This window comes from Pristis pectinata, chromosome 35 (assembly GCF_009764475.1).
Source record: "Pristis pectinata isolate sPriPec2 chromosome 35, sPriPec2.1.pri, whole genome shotgun sequence".
Classification (NCBI taxonomy): Eukaryota; Metazoa; Chordata; class Chondrichthyes; order Rhinopristiformes; family Pristidae; genus Pristis; species Pristis pectinata.
In genome coordinates this window covers 11537011-11558541 of record NC_067439.1, presented here as the reverse complement: position 1 = coordinate 11558541, position 21531 = coordinate 11537011, and the positions used below count along the sequence as shown (strand labels likewise).

At 46.9% G+C, this 21531-nt stretch overlaps 1 protein-coding gene across 3 annotated transcripts in view; it reads right to left on the bottom strand.

Annotated features, from left to right (window-relative positions):
• The window catches only part of LOC127586411 (neuroblast differentiation-associated protein AHNAK-like), a 67633-nt gene that overhangs the window by 26062 nt on the left and 20040 nt on the right, over nucleotides 1–21531 (bottom strand). The window contains exon 1 of one of the 3 annotated variants that reach the window (XM_052044352.1): nucleotides 2452–2479. The exons of the other annotated variants lie outside the window; for them this stretch is intronic. The gene's annotated coding sequence lies outside the window, so the exon portion shown is untranslated. Of the gene's footprint in view, nucleotides 1–2451; nucleotides 2480–21531 lie in introns of those variants that run through there. 3 annotated transcript variants of the gene reach the window in all.

The following is a 21531-nucleotide window of genomic DNA, read 5'->3' as shown; positions in this document are numbered from 1 at the left end:
GAGTGGTGGGAACAGAGGACATCTGGCTTTTCCGAAGACATCTAAGGGACGGTAATTTGGAGGGTTACAAGGAATGGGACTGACGGAGCCAGTATGGATCTAATGGGCTGAATGGTAGCTTCCCGTGCCATATCAATTCTATCATTGTATGTATCATCTCATCCCACTAACTGTTTGTTTATAACTTCTCATCAAAGCCAGTGGCTTCAATCACTTCCCATTCCGCTTTCTTACCACGCACTGGGCAAGGAACTTTCTCTGGAATTTCCTTTTGGATTTATTAGTAATGGTCATACGCTGACTATAAAAACAAAATGAAAAATGCTGGGGACAGTCAAGCAGCTCAGGCAGCGTCTTTGTCCTTGACCTGAAACATTAATCCCGTTTCTCTCGCTACAGATGCTGCCTGACCTGCGGAGCATTTCCAGCACTTTCCATTTATTCCTACTCCCTCTTTTCTGTCCCTGGGCCACTCTTCAGACCTGTCATGCCTTATTTTGTGTAGCTATTTATTGTGTGATACATTATTAAACAGTTTTTGAAAATATTTATATACTACATCCACTTGTCCCCCCTTATCCATCCTCAAAAATTCCATGAGATTTGTCAAATACAATTTTCCCTTCAGAAAGCCAGCTGAGTCCGTTCGATCATATTATGACTTGCTAAATTAGCTGATGGATTACAACACTTTGCTATCAACAGCCAAACCTGCTCGACACCTCCCTATTTTTCACTTCATCCTTCTTTAAATAACATTGTTACATCCTCATCCCTTCCGTTCCACTGGGATTGTTTCAGCTTCTAGGAAATGTGGAATCTGCTGTCTCTGCATCCACCTCTGCCCAAAGTCTGGGATGCAAGTTATAAGGCACGAGACATTTGTCTAATTTCTTTAGCGCTTTCTCTTGACTGATATTAATTACTTTAAGTTTATTTATCATTGGTCCCATGGCTCTCTTCCATTTTTGCTACATTTATTGTGTATTCGGGAGTGAATGCATCAGATCTGTAAAATGCCTCAGCCATTTCCTTACGTACCTTCTTAACTTATCCTCACAGTGACTCTGTGAGATCCACAATATATTTTTGCTCTCTTTTACTTATTTCTCCCTTGAGTTATCTTTCCCTTCTTCAGTCAGTATCTGTCAAAGGAGTGGGGAGTCTCCAACCTCATGGCCTTAACATCAATTTCTCTAACTTCTGGTGACCCCAGACCTTCTTTTTCTCTCCCCCCCCCCCAATCCTTTGTGGCTCCCTTCCCCCACCTTGATGACCTGCCCATCTCCTCTCCTCCCCTCCCCCATCCTTTATTCCATGTCCCACTGCCCCTCTCCTACGGATTCCTTCTTCTTCAGCTCTTTGCTTCCTCTACCTATCACCTCTCAGCTTATTACAACTTCTCCCCCTCCCCCACCCACCTACCTTCCCCCTCTCACCTGGACTCACCTCTCACCTGGACTCACCTCTCACCTGGACTCACCTCTCACCTGCCTGCCTGTGCTCCTTCCCCTCCCCCCACCTTCTTATTCTGGCTTCTGCCCTCTTCCTTTCCAGTCCTGATGAAGGGTCTCGGCCCGAAACGTCGACTGTTTATTTCCCTCCATGGATGCTGCCTGACCCGCTGAGTTCCTCCAGCACTTTTTGTGTGTTGCTCCAGATTCCAGCATCTGCAGAATCTCTTGTGTCAGAGGTCAGGTATAACATTGCAGCAAGAGAGGTTGTATTGGTATTGGTATTGGTTTATTATTGTCACTTGTACCGAGGTACAGTGAAAAACTTGTCTTGCATACCAATCGTACAGGTCAATTCATTACACAATGCAGTTACACTGGGTTAGTACAGAGTGCATTGAGGTAGTGCAGGTAAAAACAATAACAGTACAGGATAAAGTGTCACAGCTACAGAGGAAGTGCAGTGCAATAAGGTGCAAGGTCACAACAAGGTAGATTGTGAGGTCAGAGTCCATCTCATTGTATAAGGGAACCGTTCAATAGTCTAATCACAATGGGGTAGAAGCTGTCCTTAAGCCTGGTGGTACGTGCCCTCAGCCTCCTGTATCTTCTACCCGATGGAAGAGGAGAGAAGAGAGAATGACCCAGGTGGGTGGGGTTGGCAATGAAGCAGTTTAGGGTAGATGTGGGGTGATGTTTCCTCTGGCTGAGGTGTGTAGAACCGGGAGTCCCATAGAGCTGGTCACCCAAGACAGAACAGAGAAGCAACTTCTTCGCTCAGAGGGTCGCGAATCTTTGGAATTCCCTACCCTGGTGGGATGTGGAGTCTCAGTCACTGAGTATATTCTAGACAGAGACCGATAGATTTTGGGATATTAAGGAAATCAGGGAGTCTGTGCAGGAAAGTGGTGCTGAGGTAAAAGATCAGCCATATTCCTACAGAATGGCAGAGCAGAAACGAGGGGCTGAATGGCCTTCTCCTGCTGGAACTTCTTACCGGTCTGTCCATCCCATGTGCTTCCATTCACTGGGCTGCTCTTTATCCACGAGAGCCATGTGATATTTTTGAATGTTGAGCAGATCGCTGCCAGTGGCTGAAATGTAAACGGCAGCCCGGAGTGTGTGAAGCAAGCACTCAACACATTCCACAGTGACCCCACCAATTGCCAGAGTTGGCCCAAGGGGGTTCTGTGCGTGACCACGCAACAAGCACTGATTCGATCTGTTAAGTCTTACCCTCCAACAGAAAGGTTTGACACAAAGAACCAGTTCACATCAGCAAGCTCTGCTGCCCACTCTCAAATACTTGGCATTTCTGGGTTTGGAGGATTACATGTCAAGAAGTGCCCACGGCTCAGCGATGAGCTGCTGACTATCAAATGACAGAGGAGGCTGTTCCTTTATTTTCTCACTGTAATCGAGTCTCAGTTCTGTGGTTGCAGTAACACCAAAATGACTTGTACCTCAGTGCAGGTCCTTGCACACCGCCACCACAGGGCCCTCCATACCTCTGCCACATGGCCCTCCACACCTCCACCACAGAGCCATGTACAGCTCCGCCACAGAGCCATGCACACCTTCGCCACAAAGCCATGTATAGCTCCGCCACAGAGCCATGTACAGCTCCGCCACAGAGCCATGTACAGCTCCGCCACAGAGCCATGCACACCTTCGCCACAAAGCCATGTATAGCTCCGCCACAGGGCCATGTACAGCTCTGGCACAAAGCCATGCACACCTTCGCCACAAAGCCATGTATAGCTCCGCCACAGAGCCATGCACACCTCCACAACCTCTTATTTGCCCTGAATGTTGGAATATTGGTGGAGGATCAGGTGAGTTGATAGTTACCTAAGAGAGAAGTGGTTGAAGGAAGATGTGGGGGGAATAGGATTGATGAGGAAGCTCTGAAACCTGGCATAGACTCGATGGGCTGAATGGCCTCCTTCTGTATCACAAGGAAATGTATGAATATATAAAACATAGAATCCCACACACTTTTTAACCACCTTCTCCACCTGCTCTGGTGCTTTCAATGAACTGCACATAACCCCCGGATTTATGCCCCCATCTGTACTGCCCCTTTTCATTCTACCTCCCAAAAAAGCAGCACATCACCTTTTTCAGCATTAAACTTCACCAACTCCAGCACCCCGTCTGTACCTCAGGTCCTGAGGTCTGTTATCATCATCGCCTGAGCTCACTGCGCCTCTGACTTTTGAATCAACTGCAAATTTGGAACATTGCACAAAACACACATGAAGATACTGTATATTATAAGAAACAGAGGTCCCAGCAGCAATCCCTGGGGAACTCCACAGTACACTTCCAGTTACACCGTCACTCACTGTTACACAGTCACACCACCACACCCCGTTACACAGTTACACCAATGTTCACCATTACACACTTACACCACCACACCCCGTTACACAGTTACACCGTCACTCACTGTTACACAGTCACACCACCACACCCTGTTACACAGTTACACCATCACTCACTGTTACGCAGTCACACCACCACTCCCTGTTACAGAGTTACACCAACGTTCACCATTACACACTTACACCACCACACCCCGTTACACAGTCACACCACCACTCCCCGTTACACAGTTGCAACACCATTCGCTCTTACACAGTTACACCATCTCTCACTATTACACAGTTACACCATCACTCCCCGTTACACAGTTACATTACCACTCCCCGTTACACAACCACTCGCCGTTACAGTTACACAACCACTCACCATTACACAGTTGCAACACCACTCGCTCTTACACAGTTACACCATCACTCACTGTTCCGCAGTTACATCAATCCTTACCACAAATATTCATGGTTACACAGTTCCAACATCCCTCTCCATTAAACAGCAGCTGTGTTGGGTGGGAAGGGTCACAACCCTTTGGCCAGGTGTGATCAGCAAGGAAAGAGAAGGGAAGGTCAGCGGCACTGGGGTCCTTCTCCTGAGTGGATGCTTGGAGCATGGTTTTGTCACAGCAAACACTGTGTTTCATCTGCACATGACACCACAGCTAACTCCTGCTCCAAGCACTGGCACCTGCCATATTGTACCATTATCCAAGCGAGGGGTTGAGGAGATGTCTACCACACCTGATGACAGCTGACCACTGCCTAATCTGTTCTCTTATCACCATCTATCCAGCCCTGAAACATCAGCATCCATCCAATGTTCCATCCAAGCTAGTCCCATTTGCCAGCGTTTGGCCCATAACCTTCTAAATCTTTCCAATCCATGTACTTGTCCAACTGTCTCTTAGAAGTCCTAATTGTACCTGCCTCAACCACTTCTTCTGGCAGCTCGTTCCACATAGATACCACCCTTTATGTAAAAAAGTTGCCCCTCAAGTTTCTATGAGGCAATTTAGGCAAGTTTGGAAGATTTAGACGAGTTGGACGAGTGGGCAGATGCAATTAAACGTGGATAAATATGAGGTCGTCTACTTTGATTCTAAAATCAGAAACACACGTTATTATCTGACTGGTGCCAGACTGGGAAAGTGCAACAAGACCTGATTGTCCTTGGTCCATCGCAGCAAGTAGTTAGGAAGGCAAATGGTCAGCATGGACCCAGGGGTGCTGAAGTGCCTTTCTCCATGCTGTATGTCTCTATGACAGATGGTATGTTGGCCTTCATTGCAAGGGGATTTGAGTACACTTGCTGCAGCTGTACAGGGCCTTGATGAGACCATATCTGGTTTGTGTGTGCAGTGTTGGTCTCCTTATCCGAGAAAGGATGTTCTCGTCATGGTGGGAGTACAATAAAGGTTTACTAATTCCTAAGATGTTAGGACTGACATACATGGGAGATTAGGTCAGTTAGGCCTATACTCACTGGAATATGGAAGAATGAGAGGGGATCTCATAGAAACCTTCAAAATTCTAACAGGACTAGACAGGAGGTCGTTCTGGATGGCTGCAAAGTCCAGAACCAAGGTTCACAGCTTCAGAGTACAGGATACTTCATTTAGAACCAGGATCAGGAGAAATTTCTTCACCCAGGTGGTGAGCTTGTGGAATTAAAAAGCAAGCTGCTGGAGGAACGCAGCAGGTCAAGCAGCATCTGTGGAGGTCAAGGGGTGGCTGACATTTCAGGTCGAGACCCTGCATTGGAGAACTTCTTCAAACTGGGCAGGGGTTGACGAAAATTCGCAGCGGGGTAGTGGGATTGGAGACGCAAGAGACTGCAGATGCTGGAATCTTGAGCAACACACAAAGGGCTGGAGGAACTCAGCGGGTCGAGCAGCATCTGTGGAGGCAAAGGGATGAGACCCTGTCTGCATGTAGAATGCTCTCTCACAGAAGACAGCAGAGATCAAGTCATTAAATATGTTCATGTAGGAGACAGATATATTTCTTCATGCTAAACGGATCATGGGGAGATGGAGGGCAACAAGGCACTGAATGATCAGCTGTGACTGTGTTGAATAGTGGAGCTGCTCCAAAGTGCTGAATGGCCTCCTCCTGCTCCTATTGGCTTTGTCTCTGTATTGAGGCCATGCACCGTGAGCACACAGAGACCCAGTGTAAGTGGCAGGAGGGATGGACCACCTCACAAAACTACTCACACAGCCCGCCTATGGAAGAGAGTTCTGAGGGCACCTGAGAGCCCACACGAACAGAGTGGAGGTTATCCTTGCGCCCAAGGGACTACCTTTAAAGAAGACACCAATCCTCACTATTACACAGTTACAGCAACCCTCATTATCACAGCCACTACACTCACACCAATGCTCACCATTACACAGTTACAGCAACCCTCAGTGTTGCTGATCATGGAATGATAGAAAGGCACGGCACTGAGGGAGGCCATTCAGCCCCTCATGTCCTTACTGGGAATTGGTAGAAGGTGGTTGGAATCTGGAACACACAGCCTGAGGGGGTGGTGGAGACATATTCTTACAATATTTAAGAAGTATCTTGACGAGCCCTTGAATTGCCAAGGCATAGAAGGTGCTGGAAAATGGAATTAATATAGATCACCATTACATGGTTGGCATGGACAACGTGGACCAATGGCTCTGTTTCTGAGTTATTTGACTCTCTAACAGATGCACCACCTATTGTGTCACAGTGCTGCCAGTATTAAGAGAATCAAGGGATATGAGGGGCAGAATGGCCCACTGCATCTTCTACTTATGTAAACAAAACATTTTTTCTCACATGCCCCCAAACCTCTTACTCATCTCTATACATCTGTGTCCCCTTGTTCTTGAACCATTGGTCAATGGAACGTCATCTCCCCCTTTTCCTTTCCAAAACCAGCCACGATATTTCAATTCCATCCCTTCTCCTTCAAATCTGCTTTTCTCCAACAAGAACAACTTCTCCAGTGCAACGTTCTGACCAAAATCCCTCAATCCCGCAAACCATTCTGGTGAATCTCTTCTGCACTCTGTTTAGGACATCTACATCCTCCCCAAAGTGAGGGGACCAGGATTGCACACAACGCCCCGGTGGTGGTGGAACCAGGTTCAATATATCTTCCGTGCATTTATACTCTGTGCCTCTCCTAATGAAGCCCATCTCCTACAGCCACTGCCCTCACTACATGGTCTGCACCTCCAAGGTTTTTTGCAGATGTATCCCAAGGCCCCTCTATTCCCTGTCACCCTTTGCAACTGTGTCATTTAATCACTGTTGCCAATCACTCTTTCTGCCAAAATACATCACTTCCTATTCCTTTGTGTTAAATATTAGGTGACATCTGCCCCAACTGCCAGCCTATCATGTCGTCCCAGAGACTATTATTATCTTCCTCAATATTTTTGATATGTCTTGCAGCATCTGTAAATTTTGAAATTTTCTCCTGAACACGGCATATCGAAATCTTTAACATATATGGTCTTAGCACTGACCCTGGGAAGCACCAATGCCTCCCATCCTACGGTTTCAGAGACAACAGTTTATCACGCCTCTTTACTTTCTGTCCATCAACCGATTTCCAAACATTGCCGCTACTGACCTTTTTATTCCATGACCCTCAGTTTTACTGGCTGCCCTTTCGTGTGGGACACAGAACACAGAACACTACAGCACAGTACAGGTTCTTCAGTCCACAATGATGTGCTAACATTTTATCCTGCTCTAAGATCTATCTAACCCTTCCCTCCCACATAGCCCTTCATTTTTCTATCATTCATGTGGCTATCTAAGAGTTTCTTAAATGTCCCTAATGTATCTGCCCCCACAACCTCTGCCGGCAGTGCGTTCCATGCACCCACCACTCTCTGTGTAAAAAACTTACCACTGACATCCCCCTTATACCTTCCTCCAATCACCTTAAAATTATGTCCCCTCGTGTTAGCCATTGTCGCCCTGGGAAAAAATCTCTGACTGTCCACTCGATCTATGCCTCTTATCATCTTCTACACCTCTATCAAGTCACCTCTCCTCCTCCTTCTCTCCAGAGAGAAAAGCCCTAGCTCACTCAACCTATCCTCAATAGACATGCTCTCCAATCCAGGCAACATCCTGGTAAATCTCCTCTGCACCCTCTCTAAAGCTTCCGCATCCTTTCTATAATGAGGCAATCAGAACTGAACACAATACTCCAAGTGTGGTCTGACCAGAGTTCTATAGAACTGCAACATTACCTCGTGGCTTTTGAAGTCAATACCCCGACTAATGAAGGCCAACACTCCATACGCCTTCTTAACTACCACGTATATGGCATCTACCCTGTCCCCCTCTCAATCTTCTCCATTACCTTAAAAATTTCAGTCAGCCTAGTCAAACATGATTTGCCTTTAACAAATCCAGGGAGGCTTTTACTCATCACCTCAAACTACTCCGAGTGCCAATTATTTTTTTGTCTTGATTATTGTACCTAACAGCTTCTCCAGGACCAAACGCTTCCTTGTGACCAAGGTCAAGCTGCCCATTTTCAGCCCTGAAAAAGGCTGTTACATTTAACATTGTCCATGCCCTTCCACAATCTCCACCCCACCACTCTCAGCAACCCAGGATGCCTCCCATCATATCCAGTCTCCCTAGTCCATCCTCAACAATCTTCACCCACCCACTACCTCCCCTTTTACTGAGATTTTGGTAACACCCTCTTCTCTGGTAAAAACCCACACAATCTCCAGCCATACCTTCCAGCTAATTATAAATCACTTTCTTAGTCCCTAACCATCCCCATTCACCTTCCTCCTTCCTGCCCACTTACCATCCACAGATCAGCAGCAGACCTCTGGCTCCCTCCTCTGTGAAACCCGTTCTCTTCTCCTGGTTTCTCTACCCCTCTCTGCCACATTACATTCATCCAAGTTCTCATCTGAATTATTCACTTGACATGTACCATACGCCCACTACTTTTGTTTTATGAAATTCTTGGTCAAACAGGGGACTCTGCCTTTGATTCTGCTACCCCTCTCTATTCTGGGAAAGTACCTAGCTTGTAGCTGAGACAGAGTCGCAGTGAGATCCCTGCTGAGGGTCAACCACTCATTTACACTAATCTTACATTAATCTCAGTTTTATTCTCCTCACATTCCCATCAGTTCTCCCCCCCCCCCCCAAGATTCTACCCCTCACCTACCCACGAGGGGCAATTTACAGCAGCCAATTAACCTACCAAACCGCACATCTTTGGGATGTGGGAGGAGACCCACGCGGTCACAGGGAGAGAGGTCAGGATCGAACCCGGGTCTCTGGCGCTGTGAGGCAGCGGCTCTACCCGCTGCGCCACTAGGCCGCCCTAAATCTTCTCCTTAAAATTCTGCCAATCCTCACACAGTTACACCATTTTCACTGTTCTACATTTACATCATTCTGCACAATGACATGGTTTCACCTAACTGCAACTGTTATATGCTTATAAGCATCTCGAGAGGTATAGTGTATAAAAGTAAGGACGTGTTGATGAGGCTCTACGCGGCGCTAGTGAGGCCTCATTTGGAATACTGTGCGCAGTTTTGGGCCCCGCATCTTAGGAAGGATGTGCTGACGTTGGAGAGGGTTCAGAGGAGATTTACGAGAATGATTCCAGGAATGAAAGGGCTTAAGTATGATGAGCGTTTGTCGGCTCTTGGACTGTACTCGCTGGAGTACAGAAGGATGAGAGGGGACCTCGTAGCGACATTTAAAATGTTGACAGGTAAGGATAGAGTAGATGTGGCTAGGCTGTTTCCCTTGGTGGGCATGTCCAGGACCAGAGAGCACAATCTTAGAATTAGAGGGTACAGTTTCAAGACAGAGATGAGGAGAAGTTTCTTTACCCAGAGGGTGGTGAAATTGTGGAACTCCTTGCCACGCACAGCAGTGGAGGCCAGATCAGTGGGGGTATTCAAGGAGGAGATAGACAGATATCTAAATAGTCAGGGTATCAAGGGATATGGGGATAAGGCTGGCAAATGGGATTAGAATAGTTTTTTTTTCTCTCTTTTTCCCCACCCCATTTCTTTTTCCCTTTTCCTTGGAGCAGACTCGATGGGCCGAATGGCCTGCTTCTGCTCCCTTATCTTGTGATCTTGTGTGATCTTGTGATAACGGTGCAACCGATACAATACATTTGCCTATTACACAGTCGTGCCAATCCCCAGTTTTGTACGGTTACACTAATCCTCAGGGAAGCACCAGTCATGACGACTGCCTGGTTACACCTGAATGCACTGTGACACAGTTATGTTACTGTCACTATTACACTGGTCCTCATGGCTTCACTGTTCAACCTAATGTCACATACTAAAGCTGTACCAGTCCTCACCTCACACACACACACACACACACACACACACACACACACACACACACACACACACACACACACACACACCAATTTTCACGATATACTGTTGCTTCAAACCTGACTAATACATTAACCTTCAGTGTTACTGTTGCACTAATCGTCACTGATCGGTCACATTAATCTTCTTTACAGTGACACCGATTCTCTCCATTAAACATTGAGCCCAATTCTCACTACTACACAGCAGCCCCAGTAATCACCATTTACCCTCACAGCATCCATTCCACTTTTCACTACTATTCTCCTGTTGTAGAGCTAATGACTTTCTCACCATTCCGCAGCCAACTGCAGTGGCCTCTATCACCATTATGCTCACACTCACCCAGTAAATGCTACCCCTGTAACTGTATAGCGAGAACAGTCTTCACTCTTACATGGCTGTCTCTGTGACATGATCACTACTCTTTTCATGGCAGCAGTGATTCCTCCAGGAATATCGTTCCACATTACACACCATTACTCACCTCACTGAATTACCCCATTCTCATGCTGACCCAGTAACAGCCGACACCACCACTGTCACTAATATACATTTACACCATTTCTCATTATAACATAGAACAGTACAGCACAGGAACAGGCCCTTCAGCCCACCAGGTCTGCGCCAGCTGTGATGCCAATCTAAACTAACCCCATCTGCCTGTACATGGTCTGTATCCCTCCGTTCCCCACCTGTTCATGGGTCTGTCTAAACGCCTCCTGAACTTTACTATCGCACCTACTTCCACCACTCTGGCAAGGCATTCCAGGTTCCTAGAACTCTCGGTGTAAAAAATTTGCCTCACAAATCTCCTTTAAACTTTCTCCCTCTCACCTTAAACCTCTGCTCCATTTAACATTTCCATCCTGGGGAAAAGACCCTTTCTACACTATCTCTGCCTCTCATAGTTTTATAAGCTTCTATCAGGTCTCCCCTCAGCCTCCAACACTCCAGAGAAAACAACGCAAGTTTGTCCAATCTCTCTTTATAGCTCATACTCTCCAATCCAGGCAATATCTTGATGAACTTCTTCTACACCCTCTCCAAAGCCTCCAGAGGTGTTTCTCTGTATAACGTTGGTCAGGACTGTGATGCCTTGATGGATGGTTCCATTAAGAAGAAGCTCGAATGATGTGAGATTGTGATGCACAGCTCACGGTCTGCCCCAGTAGCTCCCATGGTCCTAGATCTGTTCTCCTGACCAGTCGGAAAGAGGCTTCAGTACTTTGAGGACAGCGTGAGAGACATCAAGCCTGCAGCTGTAGGGGAACACTAGAGATGCAGCAAGGGGTGTGTGTAGAGGCCCAGAATGCATATACCAAGTGTTGAGGTTCTGCCCATCTTCGAACTGTACCTAGTGGGGGAATCCAGGCTTCAAACACTTATGAGGGGTTTGCCAAGGTCTAACAAGCCAAAAGAATGAGGGAACCAGATTTATAGAGTAATACAGCACAGAAGCAGGCCCTTCAGCCCAACTCATCCATGCCAACAAAGATGTCCATCTAAGCTAGTATATGGTACACGTTGCAGCTGCTGTGTGTTAGTGAGTCAGAGTCGCAGAGTCAGAGAGATACAGCCCGGAAACAGGCCCTTCGGCCCACCGAGTCCATGCCGACCATCAACCACCTGATGCTATTTTATTCTCCCCACATTCCCATCAACTAGTCATCGACACACTCGGGGCAATTTATGGTGGCCAATTAGCCTACTGACCCGCACATCTTTGGGAAGAAAACAAGAGCACCTGGAGGAAACCCACGCAGTCACAGGGGGAACATGCAAACTCCACACAGACAGCACCGGAGGTCAGGATTGAGCCTGGGTACCTGGTGCTATAAGGTAAAGCTTTTCCTGATGACAAAAAAGGGAGGTGGCAGCATGGACTGTGTGGAGTTTACAGGGGATGAAGGCAAGCTGAGTGAATGGACGAAGACATGAAGGATGGAATACACTGTGGTCAGATCTGGTTATTTTCGAATCCGCGGGTTCTTTCAGGAGTCCAAGAATGAGTTGAAAACAACTTGGTGCTTCACAAAGTTTTATTGGGAAAGTTTAAAACAAAGAAACAGTCACAGAGCACATGGGACTAGCTTTACTACTGGGAGATGAGCCGAGACAAAGGAACTAAAATGAGCTAGGACCGGAGAGGGAAATGAGCAAGAGAGTGATTCACGAACAACGACACCTTTTATACCAGAGATAAGAGGTACTCCTTAGCTGACAATAGTCCAATCAGAAAACTTATTAGGTACCTGTGGCAAAATTAACCAATGAGAAAATACGTAATCACCTGATGGATGAACCAATAAGCTAGGAAGCGGCCATTCCTTGTACAGCCACTTGAGGCGTATTAAACACTAAACATGTTAAAAAACTACTTAAAACAGTCGTATCCAACACTGTAAACACAAGAAGAGAGCAGAGGAGGAGGCCACTCAGCCCCTCAAACATACACCTGCATTCAGAACGATCATGGCTGATCTTCCCCTGTCCTCCTCTGAGCCAGTTCCCCATAACCCACATTCTTCCAAATATTTACCTACCCTCACCTTCAATGACTTGGACGAAAATGTAGATGGGCTGATTCACGAGTTTGCAGACGGCACAAAAATTGACAGAGTTGTGGGTAGTGAGGAAGGCTGTCAAAGGATACAGCAGGATATAGTCCAGTTGGAAATAAGGTCGGAGGAACTGTAGATGGAGTGTGATCCATACAAGTGAGAGGTGTTGAACTTTGGGAGGTCAAATGTAAGAAGAAAGTTTACAGTAAATGGCAGGGCCTTTGGAGCATTGATGTGCAGAGGGATCTTGGGGTGCAAGTCCACCGCTCCCTGACAGTGGTAAAGAAGGCATACAGCATACTTGCCTTCACTGGTCAGGGCGTGAGTATAAATTCGGGAAGTCATGTTGCAGCTGTATAAAACTTTGGTTAGACCACACGTGGAGTGAGATAAGACAACATAAGACATCTTTATTAGTCACATGTACATTGAAACACACAGTGAAATGCGTCTTTTGCATAGTGTGCTGGGGGCAGCCCGCAAGCGTCGCCGCACTTCCGGTGCCAACATAGCATGCCCACAACTTCCTAACCCGTACATCTTTTTTTTAATTCCAAAATAAACTTTATTCATGATAAAAGACAAACTATATACAATTATAAAACAGTGCAAGCCTTTACATTCTTGTACAGATCATTCATTAGTGTTACCTTTTTATATAGAAAACAGCACCGATGCCACACATGTGGCTCCCTGGAAGCTACCCGGTCCTGTATTTACAATATTTAGGAACTTTCTCACCTGACCCCAACCCTCCCTCTCCAGTGGCAGAAGAACCCTAAACTGTCGTCCTTCCCCACCAAGCCCTTGTGTTGGCTGCGCCCAGCTTCAGTGTGTCCCTCAGCACATACTCCTGCGGCCTGGAATGTGCCAGCCGGCAGCATTCCCCTACGGACATCTCGCAGTGCTGGAAGACCAACAAGTTTCGGGCAGACCAAAGGGCACCTTTCACCGAGTTGATGACCTTCCAGCAGCAGCTGATGTCCGTCTCTGTGTGTGTCCCCGGGAACAGCCCGTAGATCAGAGAATCCTCTGTCACGCAGCTGCTGGGGATGAACCGTGACAAGGACCCTTGCATCTTTTGCCACACCCTCCTTGCAAACCCACAGCCTGCAAAGAGGTGGGAGACCGTCTCGTACCCTGCGCAGTCCTCCCGGGAGCAGCGTGCGCTGGGATTGATGTTCCGACCATGCAGGAAGGATCTGACTGGGAGGGCCCCTCTCACCGCCAGCCAAGCGAGGTCTTGGTGCTTGTTGGTGAGTTCTGGCGATGAGGCATTCTACCAGATGGTCTGGACAGTCTGCTCAGGGAACCACCCCACAGTATCCATCGAGTCCTTCCCCTGCAGTGCCTGCAGGATGTTCTGTGCTGACCACTGCCTGATGGACTTGTGGTCAAAGGTATTGGTCTGGAAGAACTTTTCCACAAAGGACAGGTAGCGTGGCAGCGTCTAGCTGACTGGGATGTTGTGTGGCCACGGGGCCAGGCCCATCCTTCACAGCAGCAGGGACGGGTAGAACCCGCACGTCTTTGGAATGTGGGAGGAAACCCACGCAGTCATGGGGAGAGTATCGTGTACACTTCCGGTCACCACATTACAGGAAGGATGTGGAGGCTTTGGAGAGGGTGCAGAAGAGATTCACCAGGAGATTGCCTTGATTGGAGAATATTAGCTATAGCGGTAAGTTGGACAAACTTGGATTTTGTTTCCTCTAGAGCTTTGGATGCTGAGGGGGTAACCCAATAGAGGTATGTCAAATGATGAGAGGCACAGATAGGGTAGACAGTCAGTCTTTTTCCCAGCGTGGAAATGTCAAACACTAGCGGGCATGGGTTTAAGGTGAGAGGGGGACAGCTTAAAGAAGATCAGCGAGGCAAATTATTTTTCTTAATGCAGAGAGTGGTGGGTGCCTGGAACACACTGCCAGGGGAGGCGGTGGAAGCAGATACGATAGCAACATTTAAAAGGCATTCAGACAGGCCCATGAACAGGCAGGGAATGGAGGGATACAGACCGTGTGCAGGCAGATGCCATTAGGTTGAATTGGAAACATGGTCAGTACAGACGTCATGGGCCAAAGGGCCTATTCCTGTGCTGTACTGTTCTATGTAACATAAAACAGTACAGCACAGGAATAGGGCTTTGGGGGGCGGTGGGGGGGTTGGGGGGGGGGGAGAATTCCCGAAATTCACTGTAGAAAAATGAGAAAAAAAGTATTTTTTGAGTATCAAGAGATCGATTTGAGAGGTTGATGCTCAGAGGGACCCAAGTGTCCTTGTATACAGATCTCTGAAAGTTACCACACACATTCAGCAATCCTTCATTGCAAGTGGATTTGAGTGTAAGAGTAGAGGTTTCAATTATAAAAGCCCTGCTGATCCTGCACCTGAATGTTGTATACAGGTCTGGTCTCCCGAACTAAGGAAGGATCTAACTGTGATGGAAGGAGTGTAGCAAAGGTTCACCAGGTTTATTGGTGCAGTGCTGGGTTTGTCACAGGAGGAGACCTTAAGTAGACTGGGCAGAAGGATGTGAGACGACTGCTTCGAAATGTACAAAATTCGTACAGGGCTTGACATGGTGGATGCAGGGACGATGCTTCCCCAGCCTGCAGTGTCTAAAACAAGGGGTCACAGTCACAAAGTGAAGGGTCAGCCATTTCGGAGATGAGAAGAAACCTCTTCACCTAGAAAGTGTGAATCTCTGGAATTCTCTGCCCGAGACTGTTGCTGAGGCTCAGTCTCTGAGTCTATTTAAGACAAAGGCCTTAGGTATTAGGGGAATCAAGGGATGTGGAGTTAGTGCAGGAAGGTAGCAGGAGGTAAAAGATCAACCATGATCACATTGAACAGCAGAGCAAGAAGGAGGGGCTGAATGGCCTTCTCCCATTTATATTTCTTGTCTTCTTACTACGACATTGTGAAACCTATCCTCGCTATTCCACAATACTCCACCTCTCCTCCATACTTCTCAGCAGGAGCTGGGAGACAGCGATAACAGCCCACAGAATGTGACCCAGGTGACAGTCAGGGGCAGGTGACCCACTCAGACACCAGAAGCCTACAGATTGTCAGCAGATGAACCGCAGAGACAGAATGAGTACTTAGATCATAACTTGCAGAGAAAGGGTATCTGACGTTGTAGCGTCAGCCATTACATTGTTGTTGTAATTTCAAGTAAAGGAAGATCATCACAGAATAAGCAATTTATTATTAATTTATTAAATCCTCGGGTCAAACTTTTGCCCAAATGGTGGCAGTTCAGTTGTGTTCTACTGAAAGAGTTGGTTGGAACTCTTTGTTGAAACAAAATGTTGTTGAAACATCCGTCTTGCAAGTTCTATTTTACCTCATTCTTACACTGTGAGAACTTTCCTCACTGTTACACACTAACCATTTCACAGAATAAAACCTCTTCTCACCTTACAGAATGAGTCTTATACTTGGGATCACACAATGAAATCTGTTTTTACTAAGCCCTGGTAAACGCCTTTGCACTGGATACCGTTGAAGTCCTTGTCCTAACGTTCTTCCTCAACGAAAGCATTCCTCACCATCATACAGAAACCCTCTCTTCACTACCAGACAATGACACCTTTCCTCACTGTTACACCACAACACTTTTCCTTGCATATCTTCACAGCAACAACCTCCTCGCCAATTTACAGTGAAATCTTTCCTCTTCATGGCAAAGTAGCTATTGCACAATGAAAACTTTTCCCGCTTTTAAAGTGAAACTTATTTTCTCATTTATTGATTTTTCAAGATTTGACATTTTGTCACTGCTTTAATGTTGGGCCAGGGTAAGCCACTTTATATAAAGAGTTTCCACAAGTGGTGCTGAAATGAGTGTCAGGATAATCTGGTTTAGAAAATGGTGGAGGGTTCATGGTTGGGGCGGCAAGGTAGTCTAGCGGTTAGCGTAACACTATTATAGCGCCAGCAACCCAGGTTCAATTCCACCGCTGTCTGTAAGGAGTTTGTACGTTCTCCCCATGTCTGCGTGGGTTTCCTCTGGGTGCTCCGGTTTCCTCCCACATTCCAAAGACGTACGGGTTAGGAGCTGTGGGCATGCTATGTTGGCGCCAGAAGAGTGGCGACACTTGCGGGCTGCCCCCAGCACATTCTCAGTAAGGCAAAATGACGCATTTCACTTTGTGTTTCGATGTACATGTGACTAATAAATAAATAGACTGACAGATAACTAAATCAATAAATGGAATGAAAGCTTATTACAGAAATAAGGAGTTTTGTCAGTCCATTGCAACTCTTCTGGTTTTATTACTGAGCTCTCTGTGTAAAGGCACTTCTCTGTCATTTTGCTTTTTCAAATTTACTCATCAGAAAACTAAGTGTGATAATGTGCAACTCACTACTACACAGCTGGTATAAAAGCATCAGTGACTTTTAGGGGAAGCTATATGATCAACTGCAACCGATAGGAGAACAAACATATGCCCATGGAGTTATGACCATAGTATGTAGGAACAGGAAAAGGTCAACCAGCCCCTTGAACCTGCTCTGTCATTCAATGGGATCATGGCTGATCCAACATCCCTCTAAGTGCACCTTCCTGCCCTTTCCCCATTACCCTTGATTCCCCTACTGATTAGAAATCTATTGACCCCAGCCTTAAATACATCCAAGTTCTCTGTCCCACACCCCTCTGTGGCAAGAAATTCCATAGACTCACAACTCTCTGAGAGAAGAAATTCTTCCTCATCTCAGTCTTTATCATGGATGCCCCCCTTTTCCTACGACCACACCCATCGGCCCCAGACTCACCCTTAAGAAGAAACCTCCTCTCAACATCTTACCCTGTCTAGCCACCCCTAAGAATCACAGCTGTTTTAATGTTCCTCTCAGTCTACCAAACTCCAGTGAGTAGAGTCCCAACCTGTTTGACATTTCCTCCATACCCAAGATCATCCTGTTCACCTTCTGTGGACCACCTCCAATGAAGTGCTACATTTCCTTAATTAGGGGACAGAAACCGTTCACAGTATTTCACCTATGCTCTCACTAGTGCCTTGTACAGTTACAATAAGACTTCCCTAGTCTTATAGATCAACTGCCTTGAAATAGAGTTATAGATATACAGTATGGAAACTGGCCCAACTCATCCATGCTGACCAAAATGCCATTCAAATTAGTCCCATTTGCCTGTGTTTGGCCCATATCCCTCTAATGCATGTACTTGGCTAAATGTCTTTTAAATGTTGTAATTGTACCCGCCTCTACCACTTTCTCTGGCAGCTTGTTCCACCTACCCACCACCCTCTGTGTAAAAAACTTGCCCCTCAGGTCCCCTGTAAATCTTTCCCCTCTCACCTTAAACCTATGCCCTCTGTTTTCGACTCTCCTACCCTGGGAAAAGGACTGTGACCGTCCACCTTATCTATGCCCCTCATGATCTTATAAACCTCTATAAGGTCACCCCTCAGCCTCCTACACTCCAGGGAAAACAGTCCCAGCTTCTCCTTATAACTCAAGCCCTCCAGTTCTGATGATATCCTCGTGAATCGTTTCTGCACCCTTTCCAGCTTAATGATATCTTTCCTATAGCTGGGCAACCAGAACTGCACACAATACTCCGAGAACAGTCTCACCAACGACTTGATGGAGCCAGAGTTCGTGATCACTATTGCTTGCTGCACTTGGCTGCAAGCCTTTTGTGTTTCATGCATGAGGTCCCCCAGATCCCTTTGTGCTACAGTGCTCTGCAAATGTTCCCCATTTAAATAATTCTCTGTTCTTTTGTTCTTCCTTCCAAAATGAACAACTTCACATTTTCCCATGAGGGATAGGCTGACAGACCCTGTGTATCACTAAAACTGTGGATACCTCTGACGGCACTGGTGATGACACCAATGCTACACTGACGAGCATTACCTAAGAAAAACAAGGTAACATGCCTTAATGACTACCGACCGGCACGCATTAGCTCCAGCCTCCCGGAAAACCTTGACCCACTGCAATTCACCTATCGCCGAAATGGGTCTACAGTGGAGACCATCTCCCTGGCCCTACACTCATCTCTGGAGCATCTGGACAGTAAAGACACCTACTTTAGACTATTGTTTATTGACTACGGCTCCGCCTTCAATACTATAATTCCAAGCAAACTCATCACCAATCTCCGAGACCTGGGACTCAATACCTCCCTCTGCAGCTGGATCCTTGACTTTCTGAACAACAGACTGCAATCAGTGAGGAAAGGCAGCAACACCTCCAGCACAATTATTCTCAACACTGGTGCCCCACAGGCTGCGTCCTCAGCCCTCTACTCTACTCCTTATATACTCACGTCTGCATGGCCAGATTCTGCTCGAACTCCATCTACAAGTTTGCAGATGATACCACTGTAGCGGGCCATATCTCAAATAACAATGAGTCGGAGTACAGGAAGGAGATAGAGAGCCTAGTGACATGTGTCCTGGCAACAACCTTTCCCTCAATGTCAGAAAAACAAAAGAGCTGGTCATCGACTTCAGGAAAGGGGGCAGTGTACATACATCTGTCTACATCAATAGTGCTGAGGTCGAGAGGGTTGAGAGCTTCAAGTTCCTAGGAGTGAACATCACCAAGAACCTGTCCTGGTCCAACCACATAGACGCCTTGGCCAAGAATGCTCACCAGTGCCACTTCTTCCTCAGGAGGCTAAAGAAATTTAGCATGTCCCCTTTGACACTCACCAACTTTTATCGATGCACCATAGAAAGCATCCTATTCGGATGCATCACGGCTTGGTATGGCAACTGCTCTGCCTGGGACCACAAGAAACTGCAGAGAGTTGTGGACACAGCCCAGCACGTCATGGAAACCTGCCTCCCCTCCATGGACTCTGTCTATACCTCTCACTGCCTTGGTGAAGCAGCCAGCATAATCAGAGACCCCACCCACCCGGGTCATTCTCTCTCTCTCCTCTCCCATGGGGCAGAAGATACAGGAGACTGAGGTCACATACCACCAGGCTCAAGGACAGCTTCTGTCCCACTGTTATAAGACTATTGAACGGTTCCCTTATACGATGAGATGGACTCTGACCTCACAATCTACCTTGTACTTTATTGTCTACCTGCACTGCACTTCCTCTGTAGCTGTGACACTTTACTCTGTATTCTGTTATTGTTTTTACCCCGTACTACCTCAATGCACTGTGTAATGAATTGACCTGTATGATCGGTATGCAAGACTATTTTTTCACCGTACCTCTGTACAAGTGACAATAATAAACCAATACCAATACAAGCAGTGGTCAATCCCTCTAACGGATATAACAACCTGCATGTACTTTTCTCCTTTTATGTTTCAGCTTTTCAACACAAGCACTCCAGACCCCTGCTCAAGCCGCATGTCTACCCAAGTTCCTGACACCCGGCGTTCCTGAGTCCCACCCAAGTTCTGGTCACACACCAACCATTGATGTTGCACCACTCACCGACACAAGGCATTAAGTCCAGTCCCTCTCATGGCAAACAGGGTTCACCAGATCCTATAGGAGGTGGCTCTGGAGGAACATGCAGTGTTTACCAACATTCCCATGGCACACGACCGACATCATGAGTAAGCGGATAGTGAGTCAGCAGATGGGGAGGACTTTGTGGACTATATTTTCCCACATTTTGCTCACTCACCTAACTTACAAATATCCGCCCCCCGTAAACAGTTTCATCCCCCTCGTAAGGACACAATAGACTGTAGATGTTGGAATCTGGAGCAACACACAAGATGCTGGAGGAACTCACGGTACGGTAGCAGTTAGCGTAACGCTTTACAGCGCCAGCAACCCGGGGTCAATTCCCACCGCTGTCTATAAGGAGTTTGTATGTTCTCCCTGTGCCTGCGTGGGTTTCCTCCGGGTGCTCCGGTTTCCTCCCACATTCCAAAGACGTACGGGTTAGGAAGTTGTGGGCATGTTATGTTGGTGCCAGAAGCGTGGCGACACTTGCGGGCTGCCCCCAGAACACTCTATGCAAAAGATGCATTTCACTGTGTGTTTCGATGTACATGTAACTAATAAAGAAATCTTATCTCAAAATGGACAGTCAACGTTTCGGGCCAAGACCCTTCATCTGGACTGAAAGAGCAATCCAGATGAAGGGTCTCGACCCAAAACCTTGACTGCCCATTCCCCCCTCCCCATAGATGCTGCCTGACCCGTTGCGTTGCCCCAGCATCTTGTGTGTTGCTCCATCCTCCTCAGAACTTGCCCTCCCACCTATGTTTTGTGTTGCCCACTAATCTGACCACCATACATTCACTACCCTCCTCCAAGTCATTATCATACAGTCTGAACAGCCACAGCACTGATCCCTGTGGAACCCCCACTGGTCATGCTTTATCTACCTGAAAATTACCCTCTTCCCCATACTTACTGCTTCCTGCCTGTTAGCCAATCCTCTATCTCTGCTGCTATGTTACCACCACCACGGCTCTTATCTTGTGACTTAAACTTTTATGAGGCACATTGAAAAAGGTTTAATGCAAGTCCAAACACATCTACTTGTATTTGGACTTGTATATATAATACATCCAAACTCTGGTTGAGTTAAATGTGTAGGATAGTTAAAGCCTCATGGGGAATTGGGGTGAATCTCCTGTCAAAAGGCTACCAAGTTCTATTAACTACGCATGACCCAAGTTGAGAGCTGCAAATCTAGGTTTGCTGATGACACCCTGTTAGGTAGTGCAGTAAGTATTGCAGCTGGGAGCAGAAAGTTGCAAAGAGACTGATAGCTTCCCGGAGTGTGCA